Source organism: Dermacentor albipictus, chromosome 1, assembly GCF_038994185.2.
Source record: "Dermacentor albipictus isolate Rhodes 1998 colony chromosome 1, USDA_Dalb.pri_finalv2, whole genome shotgun sequence".
Lineage (NCBI taxonomy): Eukaryota > Metazoa > Arthropoda > Arachnida > Ixodida > Ixodidae > Dermacentor > Dermacentor albipictus.
This window is the reverse complement of record NC_091821.1, coordinates 66750154-66773840: the sequence shown is the minus strand read 5'-3', so window position 1 is coordinate 66773840 and position 23687 is coordinate 66750154. Positions and strand designations below refer to the sequence as shown.

At 45.8% G+C, this 23687-nt stretch overlaps 1 protein-coding gene and 1 long non-coding RNA gene across 3 annotated transcripts in view; one reads left to right on the top strand and one right to left on the bottom strand.

The window, feature by feature from the left end:
• The window catches only part of LOC139047769 (uncharacterized), a 110518-nt gene that overhangs the window by 32080 nt on the left and 54751 nt on the right, over positions 1-23687 (bottom strand). The window lies entirely within an intron of this gene.
• Positions 15386-22425, top strand: LOC139047768 (uncharacterized). The gene is made up of 4 exons (XR_011507360.1): positions 15386-15600; positions 16481-16577; positions 17542-17669; positions 19725-22425. It is a non-coding gene; the product is annotated as an uncharacterized lncRNA (long non-coding RNA).

Sequence of the window (23687 nt, the reverse complement as noted above, 5' to 3'; positions counted from 1 at the left end):
CGACTGTCTTTTTCTTTTTTTTGGCACTTTGGGGCGCCACCGAAATGGCGCGTGCACTCCGCCCCTTAACTCCCGCCCATCCTTGCCTCTGCAGGATAGTCGTTGCATCTATCCTATCTCTCCTTCCTATTTTTTTTCTTTTCTTTTGTTTTGTTTCGCTTTCGCACCTAACTTATGTTTCTTCACATTCTTTTTTTTTTCCCCTCTGGCAAACGCTCACTCGGTGGAACGCTTATGTATAGGTGTATTGAAGCGCGCGCGATCGCTATCATTGTATCCCCCTTTCCCAAGGAATGCATCCGCGACGTCTTTCTTTGCGCTGCTGCCTCAACCAGCGGTCCTTTCTTTCGGCGCCGCCGAAAGAGGCTGGCCATCGCACCTTGTTTGAGCAACGATGATGGTCACGCCGGCCGCCGCGCCGACATAGCTCGCGGCCCGCCCGGATCGGGCGATCGGCAAAGAGTGAAGATTTGGCCCCGACATTGCGGACCTACCCCGGCCGCGCTGAAGCAGCGGCCGCCGAATCGTGCGAGCGGAGCATACGTTGGCGAAAGGAAGGATTCGGCTCGAACAGACGCGGCCCTTTTATGTTATTCGCACTCTCCGCGAAAGGAGATCGTACAAAGAGGAGTCAGAGAAGCGATCGGCTTCGCACAAAATAACTCAGTGGTACGGCGCCATGAAATCTCCCTCTCTCCAAAGGTGCCGTAACCAAATAAAAAACTGTAACAAGACAGCCTTATGTATACATGATTGCGTAACGTCCCGGCCGTCCGGTCTTGGCGGCAACAAAAAAGTTTGCCAAGTTGCGTTTTTCTCTCCTCTTTATAAATGTTTCACCTTTTGCTCTCTCTGCGCCGAGCTGCCGAAAAACTGTAGATCGCGTCAACCACAAGAAACGGCATCACATTCTTACAAGGAAAGGCCAGTTTTCAAGGTAACTCGGTAACCACCACACAAGCGCTATGCGGTCTGAGCTGCTCTGAAACGTTGTATAACTACGCAAACGTCTTTGAAAGCGGATTTCTCTTTGAACTATAGCCGCGGCTAGTAACGTTGAGCCGCGGTGCGCCCAAGAAAATGTTTTACTCCTCTTTGCCACTTTTTAAGCTTCTCATTTTTTCGTGAGTGAACGAAAAGAAAGGGAACCGAGGGGCGCGATGTTTTGCTAGACACCATCACATGAATTCAACGGACAATGAAGCCAAGTAAAGCACAGGGTAAACTACCCGGGGTTTTAATCGCAGTGTAGGAATGAAAAGATAAAGGGGAATGAAAGTGGACGGAAAAAAGCAACTTGCCGGCAGTGGGAGCGGACGGGGGTGATGCTCTCTATTGAGCTACGGCGATGGCTGTCCTTCCGTCCACTTTCTTCGATGTTTGTGTAACCTGTACCAGATATTATCCTGACAGTGTTAGCCAGCGCCCGTCAATGCCATGGCGTCGGATATAGATCATAACTTTAACCACACGCGTGCCGCGGTGCGTGAATTGAAAAGCAGGCAAACTCGCCAATGAACCCTGTATGCTAACTGAAGGCATCAAGGCTGCCAGAGTCGAGATCATCGCTTTTCAATGAACGAGAAGGGGACTTTTGGTAAGTTAAATACGACGTCGAAAGACAGGAGGACGAGGAGGTTACAATAGCGGTGAGGGTAGTAGTAGCCAGTAGTAGTAGTAGTAGCCAGTAGTAGTAGTAGTAGTAGTAGTAGTAGTAGTAGTAGTAGTAGTAGTAGTAGTAGTAGTAGTAGTAGTAGTAGTAGTAGTAGTAGTAGTAAGCCGAGATAATTCACTCATGGAGATCGGTCAAGAATCGGATGCCCCAAATGCGGGTAATTAAGCAATATGTAACCCGCCGTGGTTGCTTAGTGGCTATGGTGTTGGGCTGGTAAGCACGAGGTCGCGGGATCGAGTCCTGGCCACAGTGGCCACATTTCGATGAGGGCAAAATGCGAAAACACCCGTGTACTTAGGTTTAGGTGCACGTTAAGAAACACCAGGTGGTCCAAATAATTCTGGAGGGCCCTACTACGGTGTGCTTCATAATCAGATCGTGGTTCTGGCACGCAAAACCTCAGAATTTGTAAAAGAAATCTGTAAACAAAAATAAGTTCAAGAAAAGTGGAGTACACAAAAGCTGGCCTCAGTTAAAATTAAAGAAAGCGGAGAATTCACGCTTCTGAAAAAAAAAAACGAGAAGACGCAAACTGGACTTAACAAGGTGACCACATGGAAGCTTGAGGGACATCCTGAACAGCTGAAGCAACATTCCTATCGTTGAGCCCAAGGGCCGAGGAACAAGAGGAGAGCAGAATGGGCACTAATGTGAAGTTTGTTTCTTTCTTTGCTTATTTCTTTCCACTTTCGTTTTCAAGTTTCACCAGTGCGATTGTTCATCTTTGCAGTCGCTTTTTTGTTTGCGTGCAGTCTCATGCTAGTCTCTCGTTTAAGTCCAGAAGCGTGTTGTCTATTCCACCACCACCCCATCATCACTTCCAACGCCACAGTAACCTCCGCTGCCCCCACCACCTCAACCAACAGGGTCTTCTACAATCGACAGGTTGTTGAGATATCTTACGCCGATCATTTTACCCCTAATCAATGCCAATCTAGCTCGTTGAATACTTCGTGCTATCAAATAGGGAGCAACGTTGGAGAAAAATGCACTTCGCTGCCTGACGCCCATCTTAACCGTTATATTTCCGCTTTTCGTGTAAAAAGTTATAGTGTGGAAGCTCAGTAGATATGGTTTAGCGTAATTACGTATGCGGTATCTATACTTCTTGGACAATTGTATGCCTCGATGCATAACTGTAGGGACTTACACTAAGTAAATAAATAAATAAATAAATATGTAGCAGTCTTTGGCTAGCTTGAACAGCACAGCTTTGTCCTGAACAGTTATCTTTTTGCCTTGACCAGACCTCGTAAAGGCTACAGTGAAATTCCTGCATGAACGAGAGGGCAATAAATTCGAGGGAGCGTCATGGTCGCGCTGTACCTGCCATGAAGCTTCCCCAACTAGCCCAATTTTCCATCTTATTGAAAGAGCGAGCAGCATTTGCTCGACATGCATGCTACCTTCAAGCCACCGCACTTGTCCCAATCGTAATCACTTTTTTATGGCCTTTAGCTCCACTTTGCCGTTTTTCAGTGCCGAATGGGTAGCCAGAACTTTCATTACCGCCTACCGTTTCCTTCATTATGGTGCATTACGCTGATGCGGTGGTCCACCAGGTAACTCAAAGCAGTTTGTCATTTACGGGCCTCTCAGTTGACAGCATGTCCAGTTGTGTGAACGGCATTATATGCATGTGTCGAATGATGTAAATCATCAATTTTTTTACCAAACTCTAGTAAGGCGAACGTTATATTTCGCCTTGCTTAGGAATGAGAAACTATTTGGTTTTCGATGGAAGGTCGTTTGCTCGAATATTCGTATTCGATTTCAAAATTTCGCTATTCAAACCCCCACACCTTTTTTTTTTTAACATGCAGGTGAGTTCATGCAGAGAGTATAGCTTTTTCGTGAACAACGAGCGATGGCTGTCTTTGTATAAGCAAAGTAAAATACGCATCATGATTCGACCACGGACGAAAACAGAACAATTTTTAACAAGAGGAGAAAGAAACACCCGGGTTTGCAAACTCACGAACGATGGAATCTCAGCGTGCTGTCTGACTCAAAACATCAACGAGAACCAGACCGCATATCCTTTTTTTTTTTGCTTGTCGTTCGGACCATTATTAAACGACCGCAGTCGGCGGGCGCCCGCCTGCATGTATAGTAGGCGCGAACTCGTGCGTTCGTTAGATCATACTCTCGCGCTCCGTTACTTGCCTTCCACAAACGAAGCCATTTCCTCAAGTCTATATACGCGGAAAGATGCTCAAGGAAGGGGGGGGGGGGGGAGGGGGTCATGCCGAAATCCGCACGGTTAGCCTTTGTTTTGACTATATGGGTAATGGGCTTCTTTCGCCGTAGATGTAGAGGACGCACACCTTTATTGGCGCAGAATGGAGCAAAAGGGCAGCAAGAAAGAATATCGGGCCACGCGGACAGAGCAAATGATTGTCGGCTCTTTATAACAATCGAAAAGCGGGGTTATACGTAGCAGAGTCGTTCTCCAAACGTACTCATTTTTGGTCCCTTTGGATACATCGCTGACATTAAGCGTCCGAGTCCATCCCCGTGTTCCTTCCAGTTTCCTTTTGCCTGCTCTCCGTATGCCATCTTCCCGGGTGTATTATAGCCCATTCGCACGTCCGAGCTCGCGAGACAGTTATAGGTCCTCCGCAGGATGGTCTTTCTCTAGAGGCACCCAGGGGCGGAAGTTTCTCATTCTGTCCTTTCTTAACTTTTAGTTCGTCTTTCGGCGGCGAGACAGGGTAACTAACAGAGAGGAAGGAAAATAAAGAAAAAAAAAGAAGACAGGGAAACGACAGAACGATGGAACGAAACACAGAGGGAACGCTGGCCGCTGGCGACCATTAACCCCCGCCGGCGGTTCGTCCGTTCGCCTGAGAGAGAAGGGTCAGCGCGCAGAGCTACATACACACGCGCACACACACACACACACACACACACACACACACACACACACACACACACACACACACACACACACACACACACACACACACACACACACACACGCACGCACGCACGCACGCACGCACACACGCACACACGCACACACGCACGCACGCGAGCGCAGAGCGCCCGGACCGTCACCGTTTGCGTGGCTTATTCGTTCGTCGTCGGGAAGGACGAATTCGCCGAGTGTGTATACGCGAGCCTGCGTGCGGCTGTTTAAAGAATGAGGAGGCCGGGGCGTGGAGCGAGGCGGAGGAAGAACTCGGCGCCGCGATTCAGCGAGGAAGATGGAGGTGATTTTGGCGGGGCGAAGCGTTTTAGCGTTTCGGGGGAATGGCGAAGCCATTGTTGTCTGCAGGCGACGACATCATCTCGTCGCTCGCCCCTCCACCACTACGAGCACACGACGACCCCGCACCACCTCCTTTTTAACGTCGTGCCAAGGCGCAATGTAAGGGTCAACGCGACGAGGCCTCGTGCTTGGGGCTTGGTTAAGTCCGCCGGGCCGAGACCTCGCTCGCCGCTCCACAGTGCGCGGGACCTTCGTGAACTTTAGGCTGCGTAGCGGTCCCGCCAAAAGCGTTTCTCTGATTCCTCGTTCCCCTTCCTTTCTTGCTTTTAATTTTTCGCTTTTCATTCTCGGGTGAGAGAAGCATCTAAGAGGTGGGTCGCAAGGGGCGCGCGCGCATTCTGCGCTTTTATTTCCCATCCGTTTGGTGCTCGGCGTCGCATGCTTCCTCCTCCCTCCGTTCCGGTTGCTGCGGAGTGCTGTCACCTCTGCCGGGGTTAAAAGGTGATGGACAAAGTGGTGGCAAGGAGCGCGGTCGGATAAATGTAGGGGGGGGGGGGGGGCACGTTGCAGGGCGGAGTGCACTGGGCGCAAGCGCGACATTAGTGGAGTCGACAACCGCATGCAGTCACGCTTTGGCGTCACCTGTAGCTCAGACGCGCCCGCAAAAAAAGCTCTCCGAAAGCAAGTTCTGACGAAGCGCCGATAACCTGCCACTTTGCATCGTCCTCCTTTATCCTGTAGACCCGCGCAGCAACTCGTACCGATGCCCTGAACTCGATGTGGCGGGTGCGACGCTGCAGTGGGATGGTGCCACGCATATGGAGGGGGGGGGGGGCTATACGTGAGAGCATATATATAGAGCTGATAGCTGAAAGCTCGTCTGTTACGGAGCAGCTGGCGCCAAGTAATCCTTTAAGTGGCGAGAAGCAACGAGGCAGCACGTGAGAAAATATTTAATAGAGACGCATGCGCTTGGACGCGTGTGCCGTTAGTAGCTATAGACCAGGCAGCACTATTAAAGCACACTGCGAAACTATACCGGCCCATGCCGCACCATTAAACTCGTCAATGTGCGAGCGCGTTTATATACGTGCTTATATATAGCTCGGTCAGTAGCGGCCGGACCTATCGTTATCATGCGCTCGGCCAGGTATACTTTGTTGTTTACTCACTGGAGGAGAGCGGCGTGATTTATTAGCGGGGCGTCGCAGACGACGATGAGTGCTGGCGCGATTAACTAGGCTTCATATGGCAACTGGGCGAACAAAGAGCTATAAGGACGCACTCCGCGCACGCGTGTGTTCACGTGCTTACGTAACGAGGGCAGCATCAGAAAGGAGACGCAAGGCGATCGTGCATCGGCGCAGCCAGGGAGACAAAAGAGTTGCTTGCTCCACTTGTAGCGCAGCACTGGGCTCGAAAACAGAAGGCCGCGCGCGCGCGCGCGCAGGTGGCAAAGGTTGCACGTGCCAGCTATAGCATTGCCGGTGCGGTCACTTGGCTAGCACGTGACCCGCGGGCGGGAACGCGCGGAAGCGTGAAGTGAGTGAGCGAGCACGCGCCGGCTTTATTGTCTCGTCGCTGCGGTGCAACCCCTTTTGTCCGAGCAGGTTACAAGAGCGCCGGGCTGTTATTGTCGTCACAAGGCGCGCGATCGCGAGTAACCCTTTGGAAAGGTGTGCACCCGAGGTGTATACGAGAGATAAGTGCGCTCGCAAGCTGCTGGGTCGCGTGGTTGCCTCCGTCGCTTGGCCACGCAATCACGAAAGGGCACGGCCCCGTGATGGCGCCGTCCGAGCTGTGAGTGAGGTGCGAACGCATCTGAAGACTGCAGCTCGTCTGGCTACACGTTGACAGGAGATCCATTACCCCTGGAAGGCCAATCGCAAAATCTCCCCGCGCTGGCGCCGCCCATACTTTTTATCAACAACAAAGCTGCCGAATACGCAATGTCTCAGAACTGCTTTTGCTTTCGTAACAACGATGTTCAGGGGTGCGAGAGATAACCACGCTCTATAAGCGGCTGCTGCTCAGGGTGGCGTTTTCTCCTCCGCTGCTTGGCCACAGACGGATCCAGTGCACCTAGCGCCATAAAATTAGGTAATCAAACAGTTCATCGTTAGACGTGGATCGATTGAATTTCCGAGTATGCGAATCGTCGGATATACTTTAATTGGAAATAATTTTACAGCGAAACTGCTAAGCGGTGTTCCACAGCCGTTTTCGTATGACGTCAAAATCCGGCGTGAGATGGCGTGGGCGATATCAAATATTAATGTAAGGACAGCCATATTCCCAAATTTTCGCTTAGAAACCTGCTTATCAGCGATTATAAGATGAAGTTGCCTTACGTATACTTCCCTCGAACAGACCGCAACTTATTTGAGCGGTTCCTTTGCCAGTAATTCGTAATTCATGTTTCTCACGTCGTTCTTTACCGGTTCAACGTTAGAGGTTATCGTGAACGTTGTATGGCTGCAGCGGTAGAAGGTGATCCTTCGCATTACAACGTGTGTGTGTGTGAGTGATTTTAAGGAAGGGTGAAGAGATAAGTGCAGCGCCGTAACTGACGCTCAGGCGAGCTTGCCGCGTTGCTGCTGCGTGGCTAGCTGTTGGTATTAAGCCATCATTGTGACTCAAAATGTTCGCATTGCTTTTTGTTGACGTCATCTTGTTCTAAACCGCCGTTCTTAGCTCGCACGTAGACTACGGTGCATGCTGCTTCGTACGAGCGCCGTCATGTCCGGCTGTTCTCTGTGACGGCTCCGACGCAAGCTATGCAGTGAAAGCTGACGGCGTGGTGCTGCAACGCAGCCTGTGCCCTGGAAGCCGTCTCGCAACGCAGCCAGAAAGCAGACACCCCTAGAACTTCCGAAGGTTGTGAGAAATAGCTTGTAAAGCTTCGAATGTCATTGATGTATCACCTCTCAATTGGCATAGATCTGGGAAGGATTTTTTTTTAAATACAGGTTTAATGTATTCCAGAAGAGTTGATTGTTCGGCTAGTTGGTATCCATACTTGAATTAGTAACTTAGCGCAATGAAAACCACCGACACAAGAAAGATGGGCAAACACAAGCGCTACTCACAACTGTTTAATGGAAGGATAGAACTGTAAATCCTCTTGTCACGCATGCGCATAGCGAGCAACACTAACAGTTACATGCACATGAAAGGCGGTTGCGCAAGAAATCAAATTCAGCATCGAGCAATGAGATAGAAAGCTCACTTATACAGCTACCTGTGTTCTTCTTGATATAGAAGGCCTCAACTGCAAGCCTAGAAGAGGCGTTGCCGCTCCTGCCCAGAATGGTAGTCTCAGAAAATCGAGTGTCACACCTACACGCGGAAACATGAGCCGCCATATGTGCGCCCTTATCCTCCTTTTTCTTTATGTTTTCCGCATGTTCCCTTAAACGGTCATTCTCGTAACGCCCGGTTTGACCAATGGACAACTGCCCACAAGGGTGCAAGAGGATGGCATATACAACTCCTCTGAAGCACTTAACAAACGGCTTCTCATACCTAGGGCGGCCGCCCTGGCTGCTCTCACAGCAAACTCGACAGCACAGCTTCGAAAACTTGTTGGACGCAGAAAAAACAAGAGGAATTCCATGACGGTTAACAACCTTTTTAAGGTTGTGTGACACATTGTACACGTAGGGTATAGCCTCCGGCCTCACCTTCGGTCGTTGGACCTTTGCTCTTGCCCTCCAAGCTTTTTTTTTTTTTTTTTACAGTAGAGACTCTGCTATAGTGATGACGACCGTCAAAGGGAAATCAGCTGCCAAAATGTGCCCAACTTGTTTTGAAGTTGGACGCCAAGTTAGAACCAAGTTGGGCACATTTTAGCAGCTGATTTCTCTTTGACGGTCGTCAACGCTATAGCAGAGTCTCTACTCTAAAAAATAAAAAAAATTAAAAAAAAATTAAAGCTTGAAGCACGGAGGGCAAGAGCATAGGTCCAACGACCGAAGGTGAGGCCGGAGGTTATACCCTACGTGCACAACGTGTCACACAACCTTAAAAAGGTTGTTAACCGTCATGGCATTCCTCTTGTTTTTTCTGCGTCCAATAAGCTTTCGAAGCTGTGCTGTCGAGTTTGCTGTGAGAGCAGCCGGGGCTGCCGCCCTAGGTATGAGAAGCCGTTTGTTAAGTGCTTCAGAGGAGTTGTATATGCCATCCTCTTGCACCCTTGTGGGCAGTTGTCCATTGGTCAAACCGGGCGTTACGTGAATGACCGTTTAAGGGAACATGCGGAAAACAAAGAAAAAGGAGGATAAGGGCGCACATATGGCGGCTCATGTTTCCGCGTGTAGGTGTGACGATCGATTTTCTGAGACTACCATTCTGGGCAGGAGCGGCATTGCCTCTTCTAGGCTTGCACTTGATGTCTTCGTTATCAAGAAGAACAGCGACAGGTGTATAAGTGAGCCTAATTCTCTCTCATTGCTTGATGGTGAATTTGACTTCTTGCGCAACTGGCTTTGATGTGACTGTGCCTGTTCTTATTGCTCGCTATGCGCATGCGTGACAAGAGGATATACATGTACAATTCTATCCTTTCATTAAATAGTTGTGAGTAGCGCTTGTGTTTGTCCGTCTTTATTGTGTCGTGGTTTTCATTGCGCTAAGTTACTAGTTCAATCCGGTTTAATCAGGAAACTATACATCGGCCCATTCAGAAAGGAATGCGCACCTAAATTATTTGTGCAGAATTTGGCAGATCGACCACAGAGATGGCTACAACGAAGGCTTAGTGGCAGAGTACCCGCCTATAGGGAAGGCGGCGCTCGTTGCGAAACCCGGCGTCGTCAAGAACGCGCTGGTGTTTTTTTTTTTTTCGTTTATACGAGTCCATCGGGTCAGCTGTTTATGGTGGATCGCATCTCATTTTCTGGTTTTGGTTTCTGGCGGTCCCTTATTCATGCACAGAAGGCCCTGTAGTAGCGCATCCACAGCTGTTTCTGTAGAAAAACTAGAGCATTCCACTGAGAACTAAACCGATAAAATTTATGCAAGCGCGCCTCCGGCCACGGGCTCGGAGCCACTACGCGCGGGTTCGATCACGTACCAACCAAGGCGGCCGCATTCCGGTGTTGACGGAATGCAAACATGCTTCGCACTACCATTTCGGTGAACATTAAAGAAGCCCAGGTAGCCGAAAACTTACGCGGAGCCCTCGAAAACGGCATCTCTCTAATAACCCCTTCTGTTCCTTTTGTATGTTATACACATTAGTAAATCAAGTCGGCATTAGGGGGACATCAGTGCTCAGAAAAGGGGTGGGGGAAGGGGGCGTCTCCAAGCTGAGGGAATCCCCGACTAATGGGCACACGGACGCCCACATGAGAAATTGATGACGTGGAATCGGAGGACCCAAGTTCTTTTTACTTTTTTTTAGCTTTTGCCCCGTCTTTTGCTTTTGATGTGCGTATATTATAGCGCTGAAATAACGTCAGAGGTAAAGGTAATATAGATACGAAGCATGCGCGAGTTTCAAACAGCCTATGTTCTAGATATTGCTCTTTTTCAGATGTCTTGCTTTGGAATCAACGTAATGGATCAATCAGTCGTTCGAGGTTGATGAATACCAGATGAAAAATGACACAGATGGGGACGACTTTGCCATTCGTATGTCAGTTAGTACGTATTGCAGTTAAAGGCAAAACAATGACGACATGACACAAATGACTATTATGTCGGGGCGGCGTCACGATTTTGACGACCTGAGAACAACAATGTCGATGACGTCGACAAGGTGGTATGGCGAGAAAAGACACCACGATGACGACTTTTTGTCGAATGACATCTAATGCGGCGAAGTCATTGCGAAAGTAATACTGGGAATGGCTGCTGCGCTGAAATTCACACTTCGAATGAACGCGCTTCACTCAGCCTTGCATACCATTCTGGCAATTAGTTATGCTTTTGCTAAATGCTACACGACATTCAAATACTGGGAGCGTCCTCTTCACTTCTTCGAGCCTCTTCAGGCCCATTATTATGCAGGTAATTCTTGCAGGTAGCTTATCATAACTATTTAAATGACGCAGCTTGAGTTATAAGTTATGAATTCTAAAATTCGGTTCCTTATAGGTCATTAGTGCTGTGCGTGGCAGAATTGAATTGATGCCCAGCGCTAGCAGTCGCTCATTATTATGCAATTTCCGGTGTCAAGTAAGGTGAATAGTCTCTCTCTCTCTCTTTCAAAAAGAATGAAGTTAGGGTAGAAATTCCCCTCTGGGGAATTGTCATATAGTGCGTAGCATTCTTTGTAATCATTGCTTATGAAGCCTATACTGTACCCTTGAAACGAAGACTGCCGTATTTTAAGACATAATAATAATATTTGGGGTTTTACGTGCCAAAACCACTTTCTGATTATGAGGCACGCCGTAGTGGAGGACTCCGGAAATTTTGACCACCTGGGGTTCTTTAACGTGCACCTAAATCTAAGCACACGGGTGTTTTCGCATTTCGCCCCCATCGAAATGCGGCCGCCGTGGCCGGGATTCGATCCCGCGACCTCGTGCTCAGCAGCCCAACACCATAGCCACTGAGCAACCACGGCGGGTTATTTTAAGACATAAGGAACTGCAAAGAATACCACGCACACTTTGACGATCTCCCCAGTAAACTTATTTTTACTACGCATCCTGTGCTTGGTAAATAAAATTAATGTTACTGTAGTGCTTTTTCTCTCGCTTAATTTGCCTGCCGATGCGCTCGCCTTCGTTTCAACGCGTTCTCTTCAGAAGCTTCTTTCTCCCTGTGGTCGCAAACGCAATTCTCTGGTTGATTGCATCATCCGCGTCTTCTTTGTCCGCACAAGCTCTCGCCTGCGCTCAACACTGCGCCTCGATGAAACGCGCCAAGCGTCTTAAAGCGCTCGCTTGCTCGCCAGGAACACTGGACGACTTGCAGAATGGTGCGCGTCCTCTTACGTGCAGCGGCAGCACTACAAAATTTGGTCGGAAAACGAGGCCTAAGTTCGACCCCTTCTCTGCGAATTAAGTTCGAGCGCTTGCACAGGTCAAGTGCTTTTGCTTCGTTTATATAAATACTAGGGTTCTTATAAAATAAAAGCTACGTGTTCCAGACAAAGGTGTTATCTATGGGGGAGTGTTGATGACGTGATCTACAATAAAATTCGCTAGGACGTTCAGAGTTCATCCTAAAACCAGTAACACAAAGGCACACGTCGACCACGTATCTGGGAGTCAAAATCAGCCGTCTTAAGCAGCTTTGGTTGGTAAATACCTTTCTTGCTCATGCGCAGTACATTTCTGCAAATGGCTCATTCACACGGGTGTTTCATGCTGTTTGTCGATGCGTGTGTCCAAGGCGTAATGGTTTCGATGCCGGGCTTTTCTACTATAGACGTCGTGTAGTAGAATCCTGCGTCGGAGAACTTTAATTGCATTTATTTATTTATAAAACCACTTTGTTTAAAGTGATGAGCTTACAAAGTCACAACGCCGTTTGAAGCCAGAAGAACGAAGTTTAGGCACTAACCACCACTCTCATGCTGGCTGACTAAATATCGCGTCGGAGGTTCGGGCGACAAGTAGGTGGTGGTAAGCGTACAGAAGTTTGAATATTCACAGAAATTCACCTATACAAGCCTAGATGGTGGTACGGGTCTTTTGGGACAAGAAGCGGAAGAACTAACGGAACGAAGCAGAAAATGACCACGGGCACCTGGCGAAAGAATACTACGTATTAGAAGTACAGCAACAAGAAAACAAGAAAAAGCAAAACAACTTTAACCCTGACTGCAAAAAAGAAAGCACATTTCAGAAACACCTCCGCCTCTGAATCAATTCATTTACTGCGACAGCTGCAGGCCCCCAAAGCATCATTCTCGAGAGCAACTTCTTTGCAATGTACACAATGTCGTCCTCGTCGTCTACGGTGTTGCTCACTGTGGCCTTCGACATACATGCACACATTCCACTGCTCTCAAATCCTGTGTGGAGGCGCAAAAGAGCGCTCACACTACCCCAGACTCTGAAGCTGCGTGATAACGGCATGGTTAGAACGTACAGCTCAAAAATGCAAATTGCCCCCCCCCCCCCCCCCCCCACCGGAGCATCAATGCCAATCGCAGTGGCGGTGGTAGTCTTCAACTTATCTTCGCCTTCGCACTGCAGTTAGGTGGCGATGACTGCGTTCATTGAATTCACCATTTCATCAGTGGACCATAACCCAAAGAGATAGAGGGAGGGTGCGGTGTTAGTGATGCCTGCAAAAAATGTGCTGGCATTACTAGCATTCTTGTGACTTGTGATAGTATGTGTGTAGTGTGGGTTATTATGATTATCTTGATTTCACTTAATTTAGACCCCTATTTTGAGTACACACTAAACATTTTTACACCCTTATGGGTGTTAATAGGGGTGCTTTCGGCATTTACACCCGTGCCCACACCCTTCTAGCACCCTTTTGGCCAAAGCACCCTATCACAAGGGTGGATACCACACATAAGGTGTGACTTTGCTCAAAGAAGGGTGTTAAATCGACGCCTGAAGGGTGTTGAACGTATTGATGCATAAATCTGAGTAACGTATACACGTCCACGCATTGAGCAATGTGTGTATGTATTGCATTTTTAATGCGAAAGCGTTTCGTGGCCTTTCAGGTAGGAAAGGTGGCGTTCTCCGCAACAACAATCCATACGGGACCCTGCTCATGCCAATCTTGTCATTTCCCTTGAAAGCATTCAGAAAGCATTCAGAACCGCGCCGCCCGTTTTATTCTCTCAAATTATTCACTTCATTCTAGCGTCACGTCCATGAAAAGAACACTAGGTGAACCTGACCTTTGGTTACGTCGCAAATACTTTCGTCTCTGTCTTTTTCATAGAATATGCTAATTTAACCCTTCTCGTAAAGAAAATATTTTCACACACCAAGTTCTCGTCTCGCATCGACCATCAACACAAAATTGATGTGCCATTCTTCCTTTTTGCCAAGAACAGCCACTGAATGCAACCGCCTTCCCGCCTCCACAGTCTCAATTTGTGACACCACTAATTCAAGGTCGCCGTGCAAATTATATTATGGTTTGATTTTCTATTTTTGCGCTGCATTGCAATTATTGCATATTTTCACCACTTTCTGTTGTGCCTACTAGGCCTTGAATGTATATAATAAATAAATAAATGTGAATCATCACCGTCTTGTATGACGTCAGTAGTGATACAGAAGGTAGTAAATACAACAACGTTAAGTATGAGCAATTATGGGTAAATAATGTGAAATAATGTGAATAAGGGTGGAATAAATTGCATTAAGGTTCGTACAAACTATAGCACGGTGGATTACGGGAGATTAAGGTAGCATTGTGAAGAACACGTGACAATGTATGAACTAAGGTATCATGGTCACGTGACAATTGCAAGTGTAGATGCGTGAAGCGATTAAGTTTTCCCATTCCTAAGTGACTGTCGATATTTCTTCAAGGATTCTGATGTTACTGGCATGACGGCCACTCCAAAATGTATCATCCAGAAAAAGAACGCCCTTTCACTTACAATTCAATTATCATTATTTTTCGTGCTCACAGGAATATTAACATGCAATTAAACACTTCTAGAAAAACTGCAGTAGCAGAGCGAAAACACGAGAGCAACTTGCGCAATTCTGCACTAATATTTCGGTGCCCTTAATAGCCCAACAAAAAGTGGTGAAATGGAAGAAGCTGTTTGGATACATTGCTGAACAAACAGGGACGTGCTGTTGGACGAGCCTCTGCTGTACAATGGCATTAACGTATAATTTGCATGGTGAATCCATAAAGAAGACTTATAGAGGCGAGATCCCGTTGGAAGTTCTCAAACCCGAATTTCCACGTACCTTGCCTAATTCATTCAGAGGTTTACTAAGCTACTGATCTGCTTTCTAAGTGCTTTCTAAGTCCTCAAATACAGCTTGTAAGGCTGAGCCTATATATTAAGGGCTGGTGTCGTCAAAGCTGTAATTTCTTATCCAGAGCATACGCACTTGCAAACGCAGTCTTCAGTCTCCTCATGAATGTTTACGCGTCGCTGTCGCACGACCAAGATGTGAGCGTCTTTATCGAGCCATGATATCGCTGAAACTACGCTGTGACCTCGCAAAGGTGCTTCGTTCGGACGCAGCGAATAATCTAATCGCACCAGCAGAAGCGCGCCGATCGTCTCGCTCACGGTCCCGATTTGTGTACTGTACCCTCAGTGATGCAGCACAGGCTGCGCCCCCCACCCCAAAATAAAAAGCCCGGCACGAAACATAGTAGCAACTACCCGCCTCACCGCTCTAGTTAGAGACCACAACGAAGCAGCAGCAAACAGGCGGCCATGCGAGCAAGCAAACCTGTCAGAATAAACGTTCAATTTGCGCGGCTGCGCCATGCCCAATGAGAAGCGACCGGAAGTGACGGCCGACGCTGTACCATCACTTCGGCGCGCGGCAGGACGGGAAGGCGGAAGCTGCGCCATCATGCTCGTTTTCGCGTGCGTTAGCGTCGCGCGCTGTGCGAAGTAATTTTAAACGTGTGATTAGTTTTGCGCGCGGGGTAGAAAAAGACGTGGCTCATGCTTTGTGTATTACTCGTGCCCCACTTCAAAGCAAAGCGTTCGTACGCACTGGAAGATGGATCCACGAAGGCTGAAACGAGAAGTTGCAACGTGCCCGGTCGGTAGTACTGGCATGATGGAAACTTTCAGGCAAGTGCCCGTTTATTTGGTATTTGTTTTGTTCGCTTTAGAAATATCGCACTGTGATCTCGTAACATAATTCATAATTCGCTAATGTAAGAGCAAGAGCAGCTGCACTCCTACTAGGGCAAGTTAACTACCTCTATCGCGTCCCGTGTGACTAATGTTTGTCAAATCTACATCGGGCGTGGTGCGCCTGCATAGTTACGCTTTGTTTCTCAGCGCTTGAACGTTCATTGATGTGATTCTCTTGTGCGTTCAGCGCGGTTGCTTGTAATACGGTCGTTCGCACTTCAGTTAAATGTGGTCGACCACTTTTGCGTCGCGTAGAAAAAGGACTGGCTTAGCCACCTTTCGAAGGAACCGGCGCGGTATTGGTTCTCCCTGATGCGGTCGCGTGCTGCTGTTGCTGCTTGCCGGACGCCTTCAGCATTTTTTCGGCTCGCTTTGTCTGTGCGTGTGCGCGTGCGCGTGCTCGCGCTCGGCTTGATTTGTGTGTGCGTGCGTGCGTGTGTGCGCTCAGCTCGCTTTGTGTGTGTGTGCGTGCGTGCGCTCGGCTCGCTGTGTGTGTGTGTGTGCGTGCGTGCGTGCGTTCAGTACATGCCGGTTTGTATGGGCCGGCGTGTTTGCGCGTGTCTAGTGCGTACGTGTTTTGTGAGTGTGTTGTCTGTGGGTCGCTGTGTGTGCGTGCACGTGTTAGCGTGTCTGCCTGCATTCATGTATGTGTGCTTGTTTGTGTTCATCAATGTGCGCGTGCGCCCTTTTGTGTCTGCGCTTTGAGAGTACGTATACTTGTGTGTGCGTGTGGGTGCGGTTTGTGTGCGTGCGTATGTATTGCATGAGGCCGGTAGAGTTTTACTCGCAATAAAACTCTTCCGATTTGGTGCAGCGAGTGTTCCCGCCTGAAAGCCGAGTTTGGTTTCAAGCCACCCTGGACAACTGCTGTATGAGGCGCCGTTTCTCGGGAGGACCAGGGAAGGCGCCAAGTATACGCTTCGTCCTTTTTCCTCCCATGCCCTGATGAATCGATATCCTTGTTTTTTATTGTGAAAGGAACGTTACATCCAGAGCATAAATAAATGATTAAGAAATCTGGTAGTGTGTTTCGCCATTACAATAATTCCGATCTTAAAGACAAGGATTTCCCATTAGCCCACATTTCTTTTGATGCAGACAACCGCTGAAATTGTTAGCGGCAGGTTATTCGAGACGTTCTACGTATATAGCAATTGTATTCAGGAGCTTTAATGAATTTTGAAAATTTGAAATGTTGTGCTTTAGAGGTATCATATACAAGCTTTAGGTCTCCGGGTAATTTGCATGCCTTTCGAGAGCTGTCGCCTATAGCCCTATTGAAATTCGTAACTACAGTTTGGAGCACTGGGGAAGCTAGAAGGCTTGTCCTGGCTCTCGAGAAAGTGTTTAAGCTGGAGGTGTAGGTTGAGGAGTTTGGGGTTGGTAACACTAAGGATTTTTTATGCCTTAGCAGTAGGAGTGACACAGGATAAAAAAAAAATGTATGTTTGTCAAGCACAGGAAGCTGCTCATGTGGTAGAAGCATGTGTGTGCGTGTGTGTGTGCGCGCCCATGCATGCGTGCGTGTGTGTGAATTCTCTCCTCAAAAGGGAGTATGTGTGTAAGTGAGCTATTTCATTGCTGGTCTGTTTGCTAAGAATTGGCAAGAAAACACAATAATCAATTTAACGTGAAATAATAAACTTCAAAGCATACTGGCGTACTGGCGACAGCAGCATACAAGCATGCAGCTGTGTGACAATCTTAATGCATGACTGCAACATCTGAAAGGAGGCTTGCTTCTTCAGTAAGCAGCACAAAGTCCATATTCTTCGCTTTTCTCGTGCAAATCAAAACGAGGCTCGTTGCCAATGATCTTGTCTTTTGCTCTAATAGCATTTGTTTATCTTGTACTTAGAGCGTCGTTTCTCGCAGGTCATGCAGATGGCAGCAGCAATTTCACAATGCCCAGCCTTGGCGCCCCCCATCAAGAGCAAGCCACTTGCGTTCGCCTTCAGACAGATGGTTAATGTCTTCTTGAAAGCGGTTGAGAAGACAACATTGTAAGTAGATATAGTTGTGTAGGTAATATAATAAGTCAAGTTATAATTTAAAACTCAGGCTCCTTGGCCGCCTTAGCTTGATATGATGTGCAGTTGTCTGTGGTTGTAAATATTGCCGATGGTACAGTGCATACTGCAGGTATGACTGCTGATCCAAAGTATACATTTGCATTTTCTTGATAGTCTTTCATAATGAGGATTTTCTTTGTGCAAGAATATTCACAGAATGCCAGGGCATTGTAGCATCATATTCTTTATTGTGCATTCACTGCTAATTTCGTATGACCTTCCTGCTACCAATTTATTTGCAGGAAAGGAATATTTGTTTACTCTCTGCAATGAGCTTGTTATTTGCTCATTGCATTACACTCTTCTACCTTTAATTTATTCCCATATAATTATTAAAACCTTAAAATTTCAGCTGTTTTTATTTTGAATACAATATCAAAATCAAAATGCACCGGATTGCAATCTAGACTGCAAGGGATTTGAAGAAATTACAAGAAACCAGGACCTCTCGGGAGCGTTAAAAAACGTTTCCGCAGGTAATCTGCCTAATTGTACTGAGCTAGCTGCTCACGAAAATTGCAAGCATACTTCATTTCACATAGTTTTGCAGGATATAGCAGGCATATCATAGTCTCTGAGCACAACCTTACCTCATTTGCATCATGAAAATGTCTCATGCTTAATTTGGGACAAGTTTTGAAAAATGAATGTATCATAATTTTGAAACTACACAAAGTATTGGTTGAGGCTAGACAGTTTTCAAACAACTTGACCATGTTGAACTTAGCCATTACAGGACGGAAAAAAAACATGCACAGGAGCACTCATTCAATGAAATGTGATGCTTGTGGTTATTTTCCACATGCAAAATGTACTTTTAAGCGAGAGAGGGCAGGTAGCCAATTTACAGCCATTGTGACTCATGCGGGTAGTAGCAACACAGGATGAGAAATGGTTGTGTCTCTGAGGTTCATTGAATATGTGATAACTCATATACAGTACCCCCCCCCCCCTATGAGGGGTAACCGTGCAATATGTGTTGGGCAAGAAAGACGATTGTACTAGGAGACAAGAAATTTCAGGCTCTAGTTGAGAGGCTACAGAAAGAAGCACCATGTAAATAGTCACAGATTAACATAAACTGCATTGGAGTGGCATCACAGTTTAGAGCATGAAGTGGGAGCATGAGGAAGGATCATAAGTTTAAATAAGGGAATACTACTTGTCAGTGCATTGCCAAGCTAACCCATTGAAAGAAGGGGGCGTGCTCTAAGAAAAATAGTTGACAACACATGCTAAATTTTCGAGGAAAGTATGCCAAAATGCCCATTCTTACTAGATTAGTAAATAAGAAATACACGATAAATTTTAGGATGCAGAAAGTGTCTAATAAACTGCGTTGGAGGGTTGGATATTGTTGGGCTGGATGCATGTATTGCAGGGCAAATGAGAATGCCAGTGGGGATTCCCTCATTTTCATTTTGTGTGCACTCTCTGTAAAACAGTTCTCTTTGTCTCCTAGTGTAATAATGTTGTGTAAAAACAGTCATTTTTTAATGCCTTGTGCATTTCACTCTTAATGTGCCATATCCCGTAAGCTTCGCACCTGCAGTACTTATAAAGTGTAATGCAGATATATTGCAGATTTCATAATATCAATTTTGTATTAAGGTCACATACACACTCTTGGACAAATGTCTGTTGTTGAGAAATGTCATTGGTAGTCTTTAAACTTTATTCACTCTTATTTTCTATGGTGAAAAGGCTACTGTAAATTTATGTTTTTGCTGCTGTATGTGCCTTGTGTTCACAATGACATAGTGGTTTAGCATTCACAGTAACATGCAATTCCTTAATTTGCAAAATAGAAACTTCTCCTACCTTTCACTTGTCTCGCCCAGTTGCCTGAGTGGTGCATTCTGCCCAGTCACATTAATCAAGTTCGTTACTTTGAGGAGCTTGTTGCTTTATCACATTTTCCGCAAAGTACATGTGTAATTGCACGGACGGAATTCTCATGATTCTCTTCTTATTTTGCTAATGCAGGATGCAAGATTCCAGCAATGCCATGCGCTGCATTTATTGGTCAAGATGCTCAGAGACTGGAGTCCCTGCACCTCGCGGTTAACCGTGAACATTTCTTTTTCTTTTGGAAAGCTAAAGGCCATTTGCTGCATCTTTGCATTTTTGCAGCTCAGATGTGTACTATATTTTTCTAATTTTGAATCAATATTGGCTGTTCAGTATAAAAAATGACGTACAGCGTGAAGGACAAGGACTGCGAGAGACACACTCCACTGACTTTCAACAATATTTTATTGCGTTGCCACATCGTGTGTGTATACACAGAGGGGTCATGCGCAGAAAATGAAAGCCAGTCACAAGGGGTGTTCTAACAGCAAGTCATTGTAAAAAGAACATGGTCACTTGAAAAAAAAACATCACAATTTCTATCTGTTTAGATACAAAATTTCACTAGGGGTGAGCGTGATGGAGGGGGCACTAACGCACAAAGTACCCAGTTTTCTGGTGAAATCAGCATCAATAATTTACTGGGTGAGCTGTGTCTCGCTAAAACTTCCGTATCTTAAAGAGGGGCATGCAGCCGCAGTCCCGGCACTGAATGCCCAAGTGGCCTTGAACAGTTATTGACGTTGTTATAGTGCTCTCTTAAACGATCATTTAGGAGCCTGCCTATCTGTCCAATATATTTACTGCCTCAAAATGGGAATTTGCGAAACCACATTCGTTGCACGCATCGCAAAACGTTTTCTGTGCCCGGCAGAGCAACAACTCTGACATGATTTAGGCGCGTTACACACTTACAGAGCCTTGCCAGCTTTTCCGGGGCTGAGAAAAGGACTGATTTCTGCAGGTTCTCTAATCCTTTTTTAGCCTATGGGAGACATCATGAACATACGGTAGCACTGCAAACCTGTGTCTTTCAACCGGCTGGTTCCTTGACCGATCGCGCTCATCATGTTTTGTGCACTTCAGAAGCTGTTCCGCTATGGCTGAAATTAAGGCCAAAGGGTAGGCAACCCAAGAAAGGCAATCAGCCTGTGCAGCAACGCTATGTTGCATCTCGTGTGAGCAAGATTTATTGAGGCTGTTAAGGAGGCAAAGCTTTACAATATCGCATTTGACTTTGTTGGACAGACAGGCAGGCGCCTAAACAATCATTTAGGAGAGCACGATAACAACGTCCATAACACTGTTCAAGGCCACTTCGGCATCCATTGATGGGACTGCGGCTGCGTGCCCCTCTTTGAAGGTACGGAAGCTTTAGCGAGACACAGGTCATCCGGGAAACTATAGAAGCAGATTTCACTAGAAAACTGGTTAGTGTGTGCGTTAGTGACACTTCTATCGTGCTGACCCCTAGTGAAGTCTTGTATCTCAACAGATAGAAATTCTAATGTTTATTTTTTTCAAAGGACGATGTTCTTAGTACAGTCACTTGCTGTTAGACACCCCTTGTGACTCATATTCTGCGCATGCCCGCTTTTGTACAAATACACATGATGTGGCAACGTAATCAAATATTGTTGGAAGTCAGCGCAGTCTGTCATCTCTCGCTGTTCTTGTCATTCAAGCTGTACGTAATTTTATCTCATTAATTGCAAACTATCCCAAGAAACTACCCTTGTTCAGTATAATTATAATGTTTGATACGACCATTTGCTGGCAAATGTTAACAGTGTGATATTTAACTTGAACTTTTGCATGACTGCCTATGCCTGTGTTCTTTTAGTAACCAGAGTATGGCTAATTTATTAAACCATATTTGCTAATTTGCATGCTCACATGCTATAGCATGCCTTAATCTTGAATTACTGCATCTAAGTGCAAATAATTTAGAAATTTACTATGTATTTTAAAACACTGTCCACATTTTGTGCTCGGCAATATCGTTTAATCAACAGTGGTTTGTTTTTATCAGGCCTCCTACTGCACTTAGCACCCAGGCACTAGTAGATGTGGAATATGCACTCTTTTGATTTATAGTAAGAAAAGAACCTATTTTCAAACTACATATTGTATATGTACCAGTGCCTTAGAGTTACAAAACAAAAATTTATAGAAACTGGTATTGTAGTTAGAAAAACCGCTACACAGCACCTTTAGCCCAGAGAACTCTCGTTTCACAAAAGAGGACAAACTATGTAGGCACTAAAAAATTCTGCGTATTTTTTGTGCTCAAGTAATCTTGTTGGAAATAGAAAATTAGCAATAAGGCTCCTGGCATAAACCTCACTTAAAGCATGTCTATGCTTGGAAAGTATTGTTTCAGTCTGAAAAATGTTGGCCAGTTATGCTTTCCATCGACTTTCCAAACTTTTCATAATGCTTTGCGATTACATTAGTGTACAAAATAACAGGTGTCTTTCTTGTGCGTTTGCTCCGCATTTCAATTGCTTCCCTAATTCACCTTTGCAATATGCCTTTTTTTAAGGCATCAAAACTTGAATTTTCGTTCATTGGAGTCTAATACTAAAAATTTAGTCCTTTATGTGGCCCAAAACACTGCGAATCAACCCAGGCTCTTTCAGTGCCGCTATACATAGTTTCTTCTCTAAGAACAGATTTGATCAATACATATATTTTAGGTACCTTTGTGGGGAATGTACATGTTCTTGTACTTACCGTTGTGTTTGGTGATTGTGCATGTTTATATTTCATGTGATTTATGTACATGTTGTACTCTGTATTGCAGCATGCAATAAATATATTTGCGTTTTCTTGAAAATGCAGCATATATCTTACCAGTCTGTGTTGCATGTTATTTGGATATGGAATACGTGATAACCTTGGTGTTGATATACATGCTCAAAAGTGTCAGGTTTGCTAGGTTGTATTTGTGCAGCGAAGACAGGTTTTCCACTATACACCATGAATTACTAATATGTAATGTGATCCACACGTATAGGTGTTGTGTATGCCCATCGAAGCTTCAAGGCTGGCTGTTCGACAGTGCGTTTGGTAGCCGAACTTGAACCTTCTGGCACACGCAATAGTTGTGCGTGGATCGCTGTACATAGTAGTAATTGAAGGCGTGTACTGCCGAATCTGCCTTCCATACACGCTAGAAATAAAAGGGTGTACACCCTTCCAACACCCACACAGATGGGTGTTAATTTGGACGAGCACCTTTACACCCTAAATTTATTTTGCTGGACACCCTTCCTTTAGGGTGCTATAGTGGCACCCCAACTGTAGGGTGTAGACAACAGCACCCTTAGGGTGTTCGTCTGGCGACAAACTGATTTACACCCTTAAGGGTGTTAAAATGTTTAGTGTGTAGTTTATTTGAGATCTTGGGATAATTGGTCCTAAAGCGGCCTGCCTTCCCAATTTCGTAAATTTAATAAAAAGAAAGAGAGAGAGAAAGGGAAGTAATAAAAGGCAGCAAGTTTTATGAAACTTCCGGCCATTTTGCTACCACACACCGGCGAGTCATTGCAGTGAGTGAAATGAATGGAGCTCGTACAACGAACAGAAAGACCATCGATACCAGGGTCTTTGGGAAAGCACACGTCTACTGCGAGTTTTAACCTGCTACTCCGTGCCCCCTCCTTCCTGCAGCCCTTTTCGTGGCTACAGCAAACTACTAATATGCCAATAATTTTTTTAGGAGATGCCTGCAGATATATGACAATTATATATATATATATATATATATATATATATATATATATATATATATATATATATATATATATATATATATATATATCTGTGTGTGTGTGTGTGTGTGTGTGTGTGTGTGACGCAGGAGACATGTGTGAAGCTCTACGTTTATTCGACACCTCGCCTTCCTCTTTCATCAATATTGCACCAAATCGTCCTTGTGCAGTTCGTCGAGCATATATATATATATATATATATATATATATATATATATATATATATATATATATATATATCTGATGCGAAGCCAACAAACTAAGATACCAAGGAATACATAGGGGAAATTACTTATACTTAGTAATTAAATTGAAGAAAATG